Here is a 16,552-nt window from a genome sequence, read left to right on the forward strand (position 1 = left end):
ACAGGTATGGATGAGGAGATGTGTTTGGAATGTGGTGGACAGATGTCATCATAAAGGCCTGGGCCCAGGAGAGGAGGAGGAGGCGGCAAAAAGGGGAGGAGATATGAGAGAGAGCACTGAATGGCCTGAACTCTTTGAAAGTGAATTTCCTTCCCTGCAGCTAGAGATTAGCAGGCCCTTCGATGCTAATGGCTGCTACAAATGGCCATAGATAAGACTTGGAGAACAGAGAGGACGGTAGACAAGAGCTTTGCTTAAAACAGTGGTGTTGCTGCTATCATTTTCATCTCCACTGCTCTGACACCAGAGATTTTCACATCACTTTATTCAAACTTTGATGTATCAGATTCGTGTTTTTTGACATCCAGAAAGCACCAACATATGAGGTAATCAATTTAAGCTGTTAAAGCCACTTACTAGTAACACCAATAATACACCAGTATCTAATTATGTTTGTGAGTTGAGTCCAGCATACCAAGCAGGTTTCTAAGGTCTTCAACAGTCTGGATCAAAAACTAGCAGATTAGGAGTAGTATTACTGGTCTCACCAATTTCTGGACAACTGAAAACATTACTAATTGACCTGAAGAAGTAAATGACCACTTATGACTCTGACCTTATCTGACTTTATTATTCTGTTCTCTCCTCATCCATACCTAGTGGTCCAGCACAAAAAGCAGATTCTTCACAAAAACGTAGTACACACACACACACACACACACACACACACACACACACACACACACACACACACACACACACACACACACACACACACACACACACACACACACACACTACTCTTTCAATGCCTTCTTGATGTCTTTGTTGCCTTCTCAAGCTGTTAAAATGCTGTTAAGATTCTTCAGATGCCACTGGCTGGATTGGGTCAGTGGTTGTTTTATCTGACCTCTGTGTGTGTGTGTGTGTGTGTGTGTGTGTGTGTGTGTGTGTGTGTGTGTGTGTGTGTGTGTGTGTGTGTGTGTGTGTGTGTGTGTGTGAGTAGTTTGTGCATATGCACATGATTCTAACAAACTGATTTCTCAAACCAGTAATGCTGCTTTGTACAACATTTTGCTACAGTAAAGAAATTGCTTTTAAATGAAACTGTTGCAGAATAAAAGTTGTTAATCCAAAAATGGGTGAACTGTCATCACTAGGTGAATAAAAGCATTTTATTTTATTGGGTTTTTTGAAAAAAAAAGAAATTGCCAGTGTTTTGTTAGTCCTGAATCAGTAACAGTTTAGGTCAGACCCTGTCCACACGTATCCGGATAAGTCTGAAAACGCATATATTTTTCTCCGATTCGGCCTGTCATCCACACGTAACCGGAGGTTTTTGGTTCTGAAAACGGAGGTTTTGAAAACTCCGGCCAAAGTGGAGATTTGGGAAAAACCCGGGTATGCGTTTACGTGTGGACAGACATAACCGGAGCTTTAGGAGCGCAGACGACACTGCCTGCGACAAAACTGCTGTGACGTCAGACATGCAACCTTTGTAGACAATCGGAGCAGAATGGACGCGCTCAAAAGTGTACTGGTTTCAACAATACTATAGGCGCTTTTTGCTTGTTTGAGCTTACAAGCTCATTTACTGCCTCACCTCGAAGAGCATCGGAGAAGGAGGACTGCTATAACTTCCGCTATTTTGCACCTGACAACCATTCCACGTCCTTGGCATGTTCGATGCGAGAGACACCGCCGCCGCTCCGGATACATGTAGACGGAGATTTTTGTAGAAAACGGAGACGTGCGGCCGCAGATTTTTTTCTAAACGGAGGGGGGCAGATATTCGGTTTTAAAAATATCCGGATACATGTGGACATGGCCTCAGAAAGGAAGTCAGGCCTGTTAAGGTGCACTGTAAAACTAATGATCCTTAATGGGACCACCTTGAAAGTCAGGACCCCTGCAGACCTTCTTTAGAGCTGCAATGACCGCTATTCTTTTTCTCCCGGTCAATCAATGCGGACAGGTTGGGGAGTGGCATGAAGTTTTCTCAGTGAGAGGGTCCTGCAGGCTTTATAGAGCAGCGTCTTCTTGCATTTTATTTGACTGCAGGCAGTGGAAGCCCTCTTGTCTGAGGAATGCATTCTTAGTTGGTCTTATTGCCCTCATTTACACCTTATGGAGAGGCACAGTTCATTCACTGTCCCAGTCTTTCAACACCTCTTACATGTCAGAATAAAGCTAATGTTGTGCCACTTGTCATACCAACACAAATTCATCAAAATGCCTTAACAATGTCAGCCAGGACAATAATAATGTAAATACAGATGTGAAAAAGTATGTACATTCAATGGAGATTGGTGTCTTTTTCTGGACATATTTGAACTAGCAAATATTTCAACATCTTTGAAACACTGCCTACAGAAAAAGATGGGATACTTAGTTTTTCACAAGACTATTTTTAGGGATTGAATGAGGTGACATTTGTGACTTGGATGATGAAGTTGTTGTACTACAGTGTCCTGCAGCATAAAAATAACAATTTAACATAGCAAGTATAACAGTAAAGCAATATACACTGCTCAAAAAAATTAAAGGAACACTTTGTAATCTAAGTATTGCATCAAATCAGTGAAACATGTGGGGATACTGATCTGGCCAAGTAAGTAACTGAGGGGCTTTTTAGTCAGTTTCAGCTGCTTTGGTGTTCATAAAATTAACAACAGATGCACTTGAGGGATAACAATGAGACAACCCGCAACACAGGAATGAGTTTACAGGTGAAGGCCACTGACATTTTATTCCTTCCTAATGTTTTCAGACTGTTTTTCACTAGTTTTGCATTTGGCTAGGGTAAGTGTCACTTCTGGTTGCATGAGGTGATACCTGGACCCTTCAGAGGTTCCACAGACAGTCCAACTCCTCCAGGATGGCACATCAATGCGAGCCATTGCCAGAAGGTTTGCTGTGTCTCCCAGCACATTCTCAAGCGCATGGAGGAGATTCCAGGAGACAGGCAGTTAGTCTGGGAGAGCTTGACAGGGCTGTCGAAGGTCCTCAACCGATCATCAGGACAGGTATCTGCTCCTTTGTGCAAGGAGGAACAGGATGAGCACTGCAATAGCTCTACAAAATGACCTCCAGCAGACCACTGGTGTGAATGTCTCTGATCAAACAATCAGAAAGAGATGTAATGAGAGTGGTCTGAGGGCCCAGCTTCCTCTAGTGCCCGCTGTGCTCGCTGACTGGCACCGTGGAGCTCGGCTGGCATTTGCCATGGAACACAGGAATTTGCAAGTCCACCACTGGTGCCCTGTGCTTTTCACAGATGAGAGCAGGTTCACCCTGAGCACATGTGACAGGCATGAAAGGATCTGGAGAACCCGTGGAGAACGTTATGCTGCCGGTAACATTGTTTAGCATGACTGGTTTGGTGGTGGGTCAGTGATGGTGTGGGGAGGCATATCCATGGAGGGACGCACAGACCTCTACAGGCTGGACAATGGCATTCTGACTGCCATTAGGTATCAGGATGAAATCCTTTGACCCATTGTCAGACCCTACATTGGTGCAGTGGTCCTGGATTCCTTCTGGTGCACGACAATGCCCAGTCTTATGTGGTAAAAGAACTCATGCAGTTCCTGGAGGATGAAGGAACTGATACCATTAGCTGCCCCCCATGCTCACCTGACCTGAATCCAATAGAACACCTCTGGAACATTATGTTTTGTTCCATCTGACACCATCAGGTTGCTCCTCAGACTGTCCAGGAGCTCAGCGATGCCCTGGTCCAGTTCTGGGAGGAGATACCCCAGGACACCATCTGTCGTCTCATTCAGAGCTTGTCCTGGCATCGTCAGTCATGCATACAAGCACATGGAGGCCATACAAACTACTGAATACCATTTTGAGTTGCTGCCAAGGAATTTCAGCAAGATGGACTAGCCTGCCACATCAGTTTTTCACTTTGATTTTGGGGTGTCTTGAATTTAGCCCTCCTGGGGGGTTGATAATTTTCATTCCCATCAAACAATGTGGCACTTTTCATTCCTAACACAATAACCAGTCCATATCAATGCTAATATCCAGTTTGTTTTTCCCCCGTATTGAAATATGATGTATTTTCAAAGTGTTCCTTTAATTTTTTTGAGCAGTGTACATAGGTATACTTAGACTGACCTTATTAATCCCCAGAGGGAAATTATGTAAGTAAACGCTATTCAAACAAACACAAATAATACATGTCATTTAAAAGCCATTAATAAAATTAAGTAACTTGGTTCAGCAATTGACTAGAAAAAACATGACACATAAATTAAAATCATTATAAATTGTAAGAATAAAGTGAGAATAAATCAATTAATTAAATCAACAGCTGGCTAAAAACACTAATGATAAAACAAGTGGGTTGAAACCAATGTGAGAAGTGAAACTAAAATTAAATATTTAATGCAGGCAAGCTAGACTACTGAAAGGCACAGCTAAACTGGAATGTTTTCAGTTTAGTTTTAAAAGACACTCGGGTTGGAGCATGCCTAACATGATTGGACAGGTTGCGCCAATGGCTTGGAGCATAAATGCTAAAGGCAGTTTCACCAGTATTCAAGAAGACCTAGAAAATAAAAAGACGGCCTGTTCTAGATGACCTGAATCAATGAGCTGCTTCACAGCTCATGAGCACGTCACAGACACACTGGATTGTGAAACCATGGAGTCTACAAATAACCATTAAAATTTTCAAATAAATTTAAATAATTTCTGGAAGCCAGTGTGACAACATCAACACATGTAATGTGGTCAGATTTCTGTAATCTAGTTAAAACTCTCTCAGCTGCATTTTGGAGTACCAGCTGTTGATATAGCTTGCTAGAAATAAAAGCCCAAACAAGTTTTTCAGTGTCCTCCTGGGATCAAAAGTTGTTACAAACACACATACAGCTCAAAACTCCAGTCCTGGGTCAGTGGTGAGATTAAAAAAACCAAACAAGCTCAAACAAGAAAGATGATAGAGGGTACATTTCAGCGATGAAGTGTCCACTGAAATTAATGCTTTTCTTTCTCTGTAAGTCCTCCTCATAAAAACATCACTCCATCCCCAGTTGGAACAATATGCCCACATGTTGATTAACACCCTTTTCCTTACACATGAGGGTGCGAACAGTCTAATTTCACTTTTCCTCTCTGTGAAAGCAAAGAAGCAGGAGGAACAATGACTGCTGTTCATAGTTCTTCAGTAGAAAGCCAGAAACAAAGAACAGAAGGATATATTTCAGTAGTGAAAAATACAGAGGGCGATATTTGACTGCCAGTATGTAATCATAGTATGAACCAACAAGTTCCAATCAAGACAACAATATTAAGTGTTCTGACTGGTTAGGACAGCAGTTTACTAAAATTTACAATTCATGTACACTACTGGTCAAAAATTGTAGAACAACTCAATTTTTCCAGTTTTTTATTGGAAATTATGCATGTTAATGGCACATTGTACTCTGAAATGAAAGCATAGAACAAATAAACAATTAAAGTGAAAAAAAATTTAGAAACCCAAATGTATTATAAACCTCTGAGTAGTCAAAAAGCCACCTTTGGCAGATATAACAGATGAACACACTCGTGGCATTCTTTCCACAATGGAAATCAAATATTCTTCAGAAGGTTCTTCCTAACTCTGGAGCAGAAGTTCCCATAACTGTGTGGTACTTGTAGGTTCTTTGCTTTCACTCTTCTGTCCACTTCATCCCAAACCAGCTCCATGGGGTTGAAGTCTGGAGACTGTGCTGCCCACTTCATGTTCTTTCTTTCCTAAGATAGTTTGGGCACGGGGCTGCAAAGTGGCCTGAGATCTTTCTGCATGGAGTTTGCATGTTCTCCCTGTGCATGCATGGATTTTCTCCGGGCACTCCGGCTTCCTCCCACAGTCCAAAAATATGCTGAGGTTAATTGATGACTCTAAATTTACCATAGGTGTGAATGTGAGTGTGCTTGTTTGTCTGTATATGTAGCCCTGCGACAGACTGGCGACCTGTCCAGGGTGTCCCCTGCCTTCGCCCGAGTCAGCTGAGATAGGCTCCAGCACCCCTCGCGACCCTAGTGAGGATAAAGCGGTATATAGAGAATGGATGGATGGATAGTTTGGGCACAGTTGTACTTGTGTTTAGGGTAGTTATCTTGCTGCAGGATGAACCCCTGACCAACTAGGAACATACCAGAGGGTACTGCATGGCACTGCAGAATCCTGTGGTAGCCGTTTTGGTTCAGGGTTCCTCTCACTCTGTAAAAGTCACCAACTGTGGATCCAGCAAAACAGCTCCAGACCATCAAGCTTCCTCTTCCATGTTTGATAGTTGATGTCACACACTGAGGAACCATCCTTTTGCCAACTCGACAGTGTACAAAAATCCTGCATGATGAACCGGAGATTTCCAATTTTGATTCATCAGTCCATAATACTTTCTTCCAGTCTTCAGTAGTCCATTGGCGGTGTTTCATTCCCCAGGGAAGCCTCTTTTTCTTATTCTGACATCTTAGCCATACCGTTTTTGCTGCAACTCGACCTGTCAAACCTGCAACTCCAAGTCTTCTCTTCACAGTTGAAACTGAAACTTGCTTCCTACAACCACTACTCTTGAGGGAATGGTGCCACGTTGTGTTCCAACACTACTTTGAAGCAGACAGAGGGAGTTGTAAGTAATCAAGAAAAGTTGAGACACCTGTAGGATTTGGTAGCACCAACTTTTAAGGCTTAAACAACCTCCATTGCTGTTTTAAGTTTTTTAACCCATTTCTTGCTCCCTATAAAAAGGCCTTTTTGTATAATTCTCAAATTGACATTATTTTTCAGTTTTGGGTAACCTTACCTTTTTATTAACTTCTGGCAGTTCACCACTTACCTTTGTACCATTTCAAGCTATTCATTGGACTTGAACTATATGAATTTCAATAAAAGAATTGGAAAAATTTGGGCCTTCTAAGAGTTTTGACAGGTAGTGTACATAAAGTGTCAAGTTACATTTACTGGTCAAGGAACACTGTATTAATCAAAAATATCTGGTAGCATATAAAGTATTGTTCCATTTGGTCCAATTTTATAGTTTATACAGAGAAACCTAAAAACGGGGCTAACGGGGATTTCAACAAATCAACAAATTAGGACTTTTGCATAGCACTAAATGTTTCACAGGGTTCCTCCCACAGTCCAAAAATATGCTGAGGTTAATTGGTTACTCTAAATAGTCCGTAGGTGTGAATGCGAGTGTGATAGTTTGTCTATATATGTGGCCCTGGGACAGACTGGCGACCTGTCCTGGGTGTCCCCTGCCTTTACCTGAATCAGCTGAGATAGGCTCCAGCACCCCCCGCGACCCTAATGAGGATAAAGCTGTGTATAGAGAATGGATGGATGGATGGATAAATGTTTCACAGTTGAGTGTAATAACACACACAGCAGCTCTCAATGTGAGTCCATTACAACGGTTTCAGCTCCACTGCTTGCTGAGGAAGGTGTAGTGCTCAGAGATGTGGGCAGTGTGGAGATCCAAATGCCAAGGCCTTACTGTATGAATGGTATCTACAAGGTACTCTGCTGTCGTCTCAAAGTTCAGAGATATTTATTCTGAATTGCCCCAAAAACTGAAATGTTCCACAGTTTTAAATGTGTATATTTTCTCATTGTTTGAACACAAGAAAGAGGCCAGAAAATGAGGTAATGTCACAGAAGTCCAGCAGATGTCTCCAAAGATCTGATGCCTGCATGAAGGAAAAACTTAAAAGCCTCAAAATGCAAATTTATTATTATATCATATTCTTAGTAGTTTGAGAAGGTTCGTTTGCTTGACTGACACATATCTCAGCCTATCGCATGCACTTGATGCATGCTCATCTCATGTCTCCTGGCTTTTATAGCTCTATGTACTTCATAGCTATTGGTGATGTTCTTCCACAGTTTGCTGCATTTTACTGTCTTTTGCTCCAACTCCATCATGAACTCCAGTAAGTCTTAGTGGATAAGTAATCAGGAAGAATGGATAGCACTCTGGATGAGTCTTTAATCTGTTGGCATGTAATCAACAGGTTCATGTCTTTTTGACATACAAAAGCAGAACATGTAACAAAGAAATTAATAAAAATTATTTTAGCTAAAAATATTAGTTCATATTTATTATTCATATGTTTTCTGTCCAGGCTGTCTTTTACGGTTAACTCTTCCAGTCCTTGCAGATCTCTTGAACAATATGTGATGAAGAAGGATGCATAAAGCTTGCCATAGCACCCGTCTACACATGAGGAGGACCAGCAACACCACCACAAGGATCCCAGAGAACATGGTTCAGCCTACAATACAGATTGCATACAACAGTTCATCAGTACAAAATACATCATATATATGTACACACACACACACACACACACACACACACACACACACACACACACACACACACACACTTGCCCTGACAGACAACTTCTAAGAAATTATACAGAATGTTCATGGAGTTTTGTGACGAATGGATGAACTTCCTTTAATTAATGTTTCTTGTACTTAAGCCTTGTTGGGTACCATTGTTTTGTTATTTCTGGATGTTTTGTTTTCGCTACATCATAAAATAATTTGTGTATCCATTTCCTTTCTGAAGATTAACTTGGAGAAAGAATATAGACCATAAGCCATACAGTTACCGTAACAGGAAAAAAGTAACTTGTTACTTCCTCCCCAATGTGTGTGTGTGTGTGTGTGTGTGTGTGTGTGTGTGTGTGTGTGTGCGCGCGCACGCGTGTGTGTGTGTGTGTGCGCACGCGTGTGTGTGTGCCCTCTTCAGTCTGATAACAATGATAGCTCTGTGGAGGGCCGCTCCACTACAACCCTTGATAGAGAGATACAGAGAGAGAGGGAGCAGGAATAGAGAGAGCATGGAAAAAAAGAGGTCTGATTTGTGGAGTGTGCCTCACACCCTCCGGTGGGTGCCCCCTCTCCTCTGGGTGCCCCTCTCTCCCCTCTCCTCTCTCTCTCTCTTCCCTCATTTCTTTCTTCTCAGCCACTCTGATGTAATCCAAAGGCCTCCGCAGGAGCAGCTGCACAGCGAACCAGCCTTCCCTCCTTCCCTCTCCCTTTCTCTAAATCTCTTTCTCTCTTTTCTTTGCCCTTCCAGAGGCATGCAAGGCGAGGCGAGGCGAGGGAGAGGAGGGCGCTCAGACACAATTGGGGTCTTTTTCTGCCTTGAAAAAAGGGGACTATCGCCTCACATCTCCTTCTGTCACCCCTCTACTGTACTATACTGCAGGCGGGTGGGTGGGTGCAGTGGCACAGTGTCTTGGTGTGCTGAAAGGGCAGCATAAAGAGACAACTGCACATAAATACTGGAGCCAGACAGCACATTTTGCTGCAGACAAACATTGGTAGCTTTAAACAACACTGTGAGCAGGGATGTACCAAAACTGAATTTATTCCCATTTCCAGTATAGGGTAGTTTACCTTCATACGCCTTGTGTTGAGTTCACACATGAAAGGGAACCAGTCAAAGTCCAACCTACTGTCAGTCCATCAAAATGTCCTTATAGACGATGCATAAAACCTTTACCAAGTGATCAAATCCATACTTTAGGAGAGTATTTCTTTGAATAGTCTTTAAGAATGTGTCTACTGATTGAACTGCTCTGTGGTATGTTGAAACAAATCTAAAGCTCTGTTAGCAACCCCTACAGGTTACAGTCATCATTACATCTCACTTTACAATACTGCTAGATGGAATGAAAGACTTTCTACCGATGAAGTTACTCCTAGTGAGGGTTTGAAATATTTGATATGTTTGTCCTGTGGGGGGTGCTACAGGAGTGGTTGTGGTGGTCACTCTATTGCAGTGGCTTATCTACCTGGGATCATTACTGAACTTGGCTGAAACTAAGACAAGCACCTGTTACTGTGTCGAAACAGCTTTGGCTTTCATTCATCTGTCCATTGCACATTTTTCCAAAACGCCTGCTTTTTGTCTGTATGCTCATTGGGAAACTGTAGTTTTACTCAAATCCTTATTTTTTTTTACTGGCACATCTCTAGTCCAGTTCAAATTAGTGCAATGTCCTTGTGATTGTAGATGCAGCACTTTAACAGCTGCAAAGTTATAGACATATCCTTTAATAAAATTTTGGGGTTCTTGGAAAGTTCTTTTATCAGATGCTTTGTTGTTTGGTGGAATTTCGTGTTATGGTCTGTCCTATACAAAGTGGCAGTTGTTTTGAAGACCAGTCTCTTTTAGATGATTGTCCCCACAGTGGAATCATTTATTTCAAATCATTAGGAGATCTTTTAAAATCCCTTGCAAGACTCAAGACATCCACAACATTTAATGCCTTAATTTAGTTTAATTTATACCCCTAAATTGCGTATGTGTTATATTCTCACTTACCACAGCAATAGGTAGCACCGGGGTTTCTATGTCACTACGTTGAGGTTTTCATGTACTTTAAACAATGGCAACTCAAGTAGAGCAGTTCATGTTTGTATTGGAGCTAATAAATGTTAAACAACAAATACTCACTGAAATAATTGTAAGGCAAAAAAGAGAAAATATGTTGAAATCAACTGAGTTTATAAAACAGATTGATAATGGTTCACACATATGTGCCACCTCTTGACCAGAGGCTAGGCTGGTCAAGGCTAGGCTCTACAAACCTTTTTTTCATTTAGTAATTTACACACACACACACACACACACACACACACACACACACACACACACACACACACACACACACACACACACACACACACACACACACACACACACACACACACTCCTTGGTTCCAGATCATGCCAAACCAGCAGTACTCGCTTAATGTGGCAGATTGTCTCTTTACTTCCACTGTTCACTCCTCTTGCAGGTTTCCGTATCAGTCAGGACAGTGAACAGAAACAACTCCATTAACTTCTCCTCTCTGGAGAACACACACGCACGCACGCACGCACGCACGCACGCACGCACACACAGGTACCAACTAATTGTGTACTCATTAGTGACATTTTTTGTTTACAAGCATGACAACAATAGCTTACTTAAACCTCTGCTATTAATATGTATAACACAATATTTAAAGTTAACTTGACAGCTTAAAAGCGTTCAACTGCATGTCACAGATGGCTGTCTTACCATATAGAGAATAGTGAATTTACGACTACACAGTTTCAAAATGTAGACGGGGACAAAAACAATGATGATCTTGATATGTTTGTATTGTATCAAGTAAAAAACAGTAGTAATCATTAATGTTTGCCAGTACAATTCTGGTGATGATTTTTAAAAGAATGTGCTTTAAATGATTTTAAGCAACCAGTCCAAAAGTTTCTCTGAAATGCTGTTTAACTTATAGAGGATTAATTTTAAATCACTAAACAATAATGAAAATGATCATAAACATTCAGGAGTGACTGCACAGTGGCTTTCACCTTGCTGCTAGAAGATCCCTAGTTCACGTCCCAGCCTTCCTGGGATCTTTCTGCATAGAGTTTGCATGTTCTCCCGGTGCATGCATGGGTTTTCTCCAGGTACTCCGACTTCCTCTCACAGTCCAAAAACATGCTGAGGTTAATTGGTAATTCTTATTTTTCCATAGGTATGACTGTGAGTGTAGTTGTTTGTCTCTATTTGTAGCCCTGTGATAGACTGGTGACCTGTCCAGGGTGTCCCCTGCCTTCACCCTAAGTCAGCTTTGATAGACTTCAGCCCCCCGCTACCCGAATGAGAATTAAGCAATGCATAAATAATGGATGGACGGATGGATAAACATTCAGGAAGGAAATAAAAAGATGTGTCTCACCTTCTAAACAACAGCCCATAAAATCACAGCAGTGAACTGAGTGTAACTCCAATTTCAAGCACAACTGCAACTGAGAATGACAGTTTTCTAACATCAAGCTGCTGCTGGCACATTGGGTGGGAAATAATGCCCTTGGTTTGACTTTTCTGATAAAGTGTATGATAACAGTATGCTGATGCAGATACCAGACTTTTACAGTACCTGATATGATTTCTAGAAAGCTACTCAGTTTAAAATGTTGAAAAGTGACCTACAATGCAGATAATGATGCAAACAACTATAAGGTATTGATTATACTCCTGTACTGACACCCACATGGACAACCGTTGAAACTATAGTTGTATAGTGTTTTAGTTCACTGAGAGGACCCTGTTGCATTCATATAAAGGTCATAAGTATCCATCACATACACACTGCTGCCAAAAGTGTACATTAGTGCTCTTTAAATGTAGTCACTGTGCCGAGAAAAATTTCGGGCAGCACACGGACATCTGCATTTTAGGTCTGCACAGATTTGACGTGACAACAAAATGAATGTCAAACAATCAACTATGTATACAACAGAGTCTTCCAAGAAACCTTCCACAGACTAGAAAAGTAGCAAAACACCAGTGACACATCTGTGGGTAGTCATTGCTTAATGCTGACTTTCCAGTTTCATTACAGTGAATTTCATTTATATACCAACTACAAAGCAGCGATAAAACGTTAACACAGTTTTTAACGGGATTATCAATTTGGCTTCTTTGCAATTAGTAAAAGGAAACCTGTTGTGGCTGCAAAAGCGCTAACTCTGCAGTCTCTGTTATTGAAGATGCACTTTTGTCACAAGTGTAATACCACTGGGTCCAACACATACGGGACCTGGCACACAGTATGCCTATCATGATGACTTAAATGTAAAACATGTTTTCCACCCTTACCATCAAAGAACAAGATATATTTAAACCTGCATTTTGAGACCTTTTTTGAAGGCAAGTTTTAAATGCAATGACAAATAAACAAGCTTTCTAGCAAACATGCTAAATCTGCCACATGTTAACTATCATTGTAATAGCAATCTTTCTCCAGCATAACACTTCAGCTTTAATGATAAAACCTCAAGGCAGCTCGTAAATGTCGATATAGCTTTCAGTGCATTAATCTTATTCATAGCTTTATCAAACAATGTGCAGAACAGATGAGATTCCTGCATTTACATTGCCTCTTTAATCTCTGCTCAAATTCTGGGAAACAGTGTTTATCCTAACATCCTTTTGACCTTCCCGACCCCAGCTCCAACTGAAGGAAACCACCGGCAGTGGAAAACACTTACCTGTGTGTGTGTTTCTGTTAAAGGGCCACTGGTGTTTATTTATGCCTGTCTAGGTGTCATGCCGTTAACTGAACCTTATACTTCCCAGTCACCAGCTTAGAGAGACCTCTGAGGTCACATGTGGTTGTCCTGGAGAAATGGATGCAGTGTGTGTGTGAGTGAGTTGTGTGAGTGTAAAAGCAGGTTAGGGTCAATCAGCCATGTGTTTGTTGATACTCTTGCAGAATGATGAACTGGCTTCTGCTTCTGGGAACCTTCAGTAGAAGTGAGCATGTTTGGAGAACTGGTTTACTTTTGTCCTTTGTGGTTTAACCACAATCTTTATTTATTAATTTCCCACCACAAATTTCTCATTTGAAGCACTGTGAATTATGATCCTAAAAATCCTAACATGAAGATTCTTGCAGTCAATTATCTATCACACTAGACCAAGTAAAAACAAAGACGTCTTGGTATGACAGTGTCATACCAAAAATTTTTCAACTATACATGCTGTCCAAACACTGCCCCTTCGTAACTGTCTGACCAACTGTGTAAAATGTTTTACTCAGTAAATGTTCTGGGTTGACTTACCTTCACAGACTCACACTCTGTGTTGGTAAGCCCACCACATATTGGAATACTAATAAACAGCCCATTCCAGTGAACTTCACAGGAGGACTATGGGTAAATGTCTTCAACATTTTTCACCATGAAAGTGACAGTAGTAGTAAAACAGGTGAGACTAGGTCAATTAACATCACTCAGTGCTCATAGTTTAACATCCAGTAAGGTGACCTTACCTGTCACATATTTCTAAATAGTGTCATATGATCCAAGTACAGCATGCCCATGGTCTCCTTTGTATATATACACTACCAGTTTGGACACACTGTCTCATTTAATGGTTTTTCATTATTTGCATGGCTATTTACAGTGTGGATTCTCACTGAAGGCATCAAATCTATGAATGAACACATGAAATGTAGTAAACAAAAAAGTGTGAAATCAGTCAAAACATGTTTTATATTTTAGATCCTTCAAAATAGCCACCATTTGCTTTGATTACTGCTTTGCACATTCTTGGCATTCTCGCCATGAGCTTCATGTAGTAGTCACCTGAAATTGTTTTGGTCTTGAAGGAGTTCCCAGAAATGCAGAGCACTTGTTGGCCCTTTTGCCTTCACTCTGCAGTCCATCTCATCCCAAACCCTCTGGATTGGGTTTAAGTCTGGTGACTGTGGAGGATAGGTCATCTGACACAGCACTCCATTACTCTCCTTCTTGGTCATATAGCCCTTACACAGCCTGGAGGTGTGTTTGGGTAATAGTCCTGTTGAAAAATAAACGATGATCTTACTAAATACAAACTGCATGGGATGGCATGTTGCTGCAGGATGCTGTGGCAGCCATTAGTGGAATCTCCGTACCCCCCATCCAATTTGCATAAAGTAGAAGTCCAGTCTGCTTTATGCAAATGAGCTCCAGCCCACTCCGGGTAAACACACCGGATCGCAGCTGGCAATGCACAGCAACCGGACCAGAATGCCACATGCAGGGTGTTTCCAGCTGCGATCCGGTGTGTTTACCCGGAGAGGGCCACAGCTCATTTGCATGAAGTAGACTGGACTCCAGCGTGCAGAGATTCCACGCATCGTGAAACTGTCCTCAAACATCTAAACTGCCCATCGGTAAAATAAAACAAGGACAGATTCAGGTGCTGCACAGCTTATTTCTCACCTCAAATGCTTTCAGAAATACTTTTTGCTGAAGTGTTTTTGTAATATTAGGCAAAATTTGTGGCCGAGCTCCTGTGTTTGGTCCGGTTTGAAATCCAGGAGCAGACCAGCCCCCGAGTCGATGCGTTTGTCCAATCAGGGGCAGGTAGGGTGCTTGAAGTATGTGTTGCACACAGTTTGCTGTGGAGGAGAAGCTTATAACAGCTGTATCTGCACATGCATGGTAACCATTACTGTTTTTGAAATAAAAGAGAAAGTTTATGACTCAGCTACTGTGTTTATCCAACTCATCTACTGGACTGTCAAGCTGAAAGCTCAGTCACGTGACAATGTTGTGGTCCTCTAGTGACCGCCCTTGCGATTTTCAGATGCGGTGCATTGCGGTGCGGGGAAACCGCATATAGTGGACACGCACCTTCTGATGAACTTATCATCAGCAGAGGTGACTCTTGGTCTTTCTTTCCTGGGGTAGGTCATCATGTGAACCAGTTTTGTCATAGCGCTTGATGGTTTTTGTGACTACACTTGGGGATGCATTCAAAGTTTTTTAAATTTTCCAGACTGACTGACCTTCAGTTCTTAAAGTAATGATAGACTGTCATTTCTCTTTACTTTGCTGGTTGGTTCTTGCCATAATATGGATTCTGACAGATGTCAAATAGGTCTGTCAACTGTGTACAAACCTGACTTCTGCACAACGCAATTGATGGTCCCAACTCTATTAAGAAGGCAAGAAATTCCACACATTAACCTTGACAAGGCACACCAGTGAAGTTAAAAAAAAACATTTCAGGTGACTACCTCATGACGCTCATCGAGACAAGGCCAAGGATTTGCAAAGCTGTCATTAAAGCAAAAGGTGACTACTTTGAGAAAACTAAAATTGACTGGCAGTGTATGTACAAGTTCTCACAAAACACTCTGCTTGATTGCATTACAGGTACTGTATATAGTATTCTCTGACAGCATACATTTTTCATTTCATCTGCATTTAAGCACATTTTTCCACATGCACACAGATTTTCAGTGGCATATATGGGAAACTTGTGGTTGAAAGGTTATATCCACCACTATGTCACACAGTATAATGATCATCACTTTTTCCAGGAAGAGATTTTCTGCTGTAATCTTTGCTGCTGAGGATCCTGCTGTGCACGTTTATATTCGAGATTGTACTCTGTCTCCCACATGGACAGATTAACTTGAGAAGTTACCATTTCCAAACAAGAACCAGAAATGCTGTTACTTAGTTTTTGATCGATTAATCACAGTTAATAATTTAATCAAAGTTCTCATGTGTTGATCCTCTGTCACGAACTAGGGAGGGCTGGACCAAAGCAGAGAGCCACACCACCAAGACCAGAGGAGATTTAGAATGATTTATTGCCGGGGATGAATAATGGCCGAGATGGGGAAACCAGAGTGCAGAAACGGCTGGTGTAGTGGGGGGTTTTGGCCAGGAACGGGGGGTCCAGGCAGGGACAGAAGGGGTCTAGGCAGGAATGGGGGTCCAGGCATGAGCAGGGGGGTCCAGGCATGAGCAGGGGGGTCCAGGAGGAGAAAACCGGTGATGATTGGGTTGGGGAGAGCCGGAGGGAAAGGAGGACAGCGGGGATCCCGGACAGCTGAATCTGGCGGAGGCAGAAGGAAAAAACAATGTAAAACAACTGGCAAACTGAACAGATTAAGCAGGAGGCTAGACAGCGAACTGACTGTGAGGTCTTTGTTCAACGATCTGGCAGAGAGTGGAAGGATGAG

At 41.8% G+C, this 16,552-nt stretch overlaps 1 long non-coding RNA gene across 1 annotated transcript; it reads right to left on the minus strand.

Annotated features, from left to right (window-relative positions):
• Positions 1-7,977: 7,977 nt before the first annotated feature.
• On the minus strand, positions 7,978-11,820 carry LOC127532122 (uncharacterized). The gene is made up of 2 exons (XR_007939384.1): positions 11,762-11,820; positions 7,978-8,283 (listed from the first exon to the last, which is right to left on the minus strand). It is a non-coding gene; the product is annotated as an uncharacterized LOC127532122 (long non-coding RNA).
• Between the last annotated feature and the right edge of the window lie 4,732 nt (positions 11,821-16,552).

The sequence above is a fragment of the Acanthochromis polyacanthus genome, chromosome 2 (genome assembly GCF_021347895.1).
Source record: "Acanthochromis polyacanthus isolate Apoly-LR-REF ecotype Palm Island chromosome 2, KAUST_Apoly_ChrSc, whole genome shotgun sequence".
Classification (NCBI taxonomy): Eukaryota; Metazoa; Chordata; class Actinopteri; family Pomacentridae; genus Acanthochromis; species Acanthochromis polyacanthus.